The following is a 2402-nucleotide window of genomic DNA, read 5'->3' on the forward strand; positions in this document are numbered from 1 at the left end:
CAAGGCAGGGAGGGACAGGACACAGGGAATGGCTTCCCAGTGCCAGAGGGCAGGGATAGGTGGGATATTGGGAAGGAATTGCTGGCTGGGAGAGTGGAGAGGCCCTGGAATGGATTTCCCAGAGAAGCTGTGGCTGCCCCTGGATCCCTGGAAGTGTCCAAGACCAGGATGGAGCAACCTGGGACAGTGGAAGGTGTCCCTGCCTGTGGCAGGGGATGGCACTGGATAATTTTTAATGTCCCTTCCAACCCAAACCATTCTGTAATTATTTGCAAACAATTAGCTTACAATGTTATCCACGACAAGAGGGTGATGGTGGAATTTCACCTTCCCACAAAGGAGGCAAAACATTTAGTACAGAACAACCGGTGAACTGCCTGAATTCGACGCTGAATTTACCAATAAACAACTCGCTTTTAAAACCCACATTGACCCCATTGATGGTGACCTAATTTACTGAGAGGGTTATAACAATTTTTGGGCCAAACTGCTGCACCTACTCAAGGGAAAGGGGATGATGGAAGAGAAGGGACTGCATTTCCTCAGCCCTGCCAGAGCGGGATTGCCCTCACAGCACAGAGGTTTGTCATCACACACACACATCTATAAAGCCTGTCCTGATCTTCCTTTGCTTCCAGTAACACACATCCCCAGCATTTGCAGGGAATATTATCCATCTCAACACCCCCCTTGGCAGGGCAGTCCATCTTCCTCAGGTTTATAGCCCCACACAGGGCGCTCCAGTGGGGCCTTAAAGAGACACAATATAGTTTTTATCTCTTTCCCCTCAGTTCCCTTCCCCAGGTTTAAACATTGGCTTTAAAATGTTTCCAGATATACTTGGATTTTATATCCCTGGCAGATGAATGGGAAGGCAGAGCACAGTGATACAGAGTGTGCCTTTATGGTTATTTTGGTTTTAAACACTGACAGGTTCTCCAATTTCAGTTATAGATCCTCCAGATCTACAGCACCACTAATGCTTTACTGCTCCATAAACTGTCCTGGGGAAGAAATTCTCCTAAATTTCTCTTATTATTTCTCTTATTTGTGTCTTCTAATACTCTTTTAGGGTTAGAAGGTGGCGTGGGTTTTACGCTTCTAAGTGGAACATAAATATCAGGTCACATCTCTACAAGCCAAAAATGCCCAAGCAAACCACAAATAGTTGGGAAATCCCCTCTAAAAACCAGCAGGAAGAGCCTGGACTTGCTTCAGAACGAAGCTCCTGTTCAAGAAAATTGGAAATATCATTTGCCAGGCACTGCAAAAGGCTTTAAAAAGTTGATTGGGTGATTTCGTGACCATTTTGTCCCACAGATGTCAGGACTGATCCTTTAAAAAGGCCGGGATCACCACGGAAAGAATCCAACTGCACGCTCAGGAAATAATTTAGCATTTTTCACAGCGGAATACTGAGAATAACAGGGCAAAAGTTAAAGGAAATACAGGGAAAAAAATTCCTGTACAGGGCAGGAGCGTGTGTAGAGTGACACAGGCAGCCTGTGAGTGGCTGCAGAGCTGCCTTTGGATCCATGAACTGACTTTTTTAGAGATGCCCATTGGAAAAGCTCGGGAAAAGCTTGGGAAAATCTGGAAATTTCAAGCTAAAAAGAGAAAGAATTTTATTTTTTTTTTAAACAACAAGGCTTGGTAACTTCAGGGAAATAATTTCAAAATGGTCACATTAATAAAAGGCAATTAGTGTCTGTAATTCAGTTATCAAATGACAAATTCTCCCTGATCAAAGGAGTAGAATTGATGTAAGTCTGGGGGTAGAAAGAAGTAGTAAAGCTCAGGAGAGCAGGATTCCTGTTGCTGCCCTGGTCAAAAATGTACATTCTGGTATCCTGGTCAATTCATGGATAACAGAACCGCCTAAGAAACACAAATATAGTTTCAAAAAAAAATTCCTAATTATCTTATGCTGGATCATCTTCCTAATTATAATTCCTAATTATCTTATGCTGAAGGATCAACATAGAAAGCCAAAATATCACTGCTTGATTCTAATTAAAATGGAAACCAAAAGTTTGGTGAGTTAGAGACTCTTACTGTAAATGAGACCTGAACCAATTCACTGAAAAAAAACCCCAACCCAAATATATATAAAAATATAAATACATACATATATATATACACATATATATGTAAAACATATAAAATACATTATATATAAATATATTATATAAAAATATAATATACATTTTATATAAATATATATACACAAACATATATAGAAGATATACATATATATATGTATTATGTACTGTAAGAGGAAGAACTTTGCATGAAGTCTGTGTAAAAAAACGGCAGTAATTAACCACTTAATTCCAAACTGCAGTCCAGTGGCATTTCTGCTGCTCCTCACTGGAGAAGGAGGGTTTGATTTGAAAAATGTA

The 2402-nt window shown here is 40.3% G+C and overlaps 1 protein-coding gene across 5 annotated transcripts in view; it reads right to left on the minus strand.

Annotated features, from left to right (window-relative positions):
• CHCHD3 (coiled-coil-helix-coiled-coil-helix domain containing 3) overlaps positions 1-2402 on the minus strand; it is a 150066-nt gene that overhangs the window by 17850 nt on the left and 129814 nt on the right. The gene's annotated exons all lie outside the window — the stretch shown is intronic.

This window comes from Lepidothrix coronata, unplaced genomic scaffold (genome assembly GCF_001604755.1).
Source record: "Lepidothrix coronata isolate B3197 unplaced genomic scaffold, Lepidothrix_coronata-1.0 Scaffold20, whole genome shotgun sequence".
NCBI lineage: Eukaryota > Metazoa > Chordata > Aves > Passeriformes > Pipridae > Lepidothrix > Lepidothrix coronata.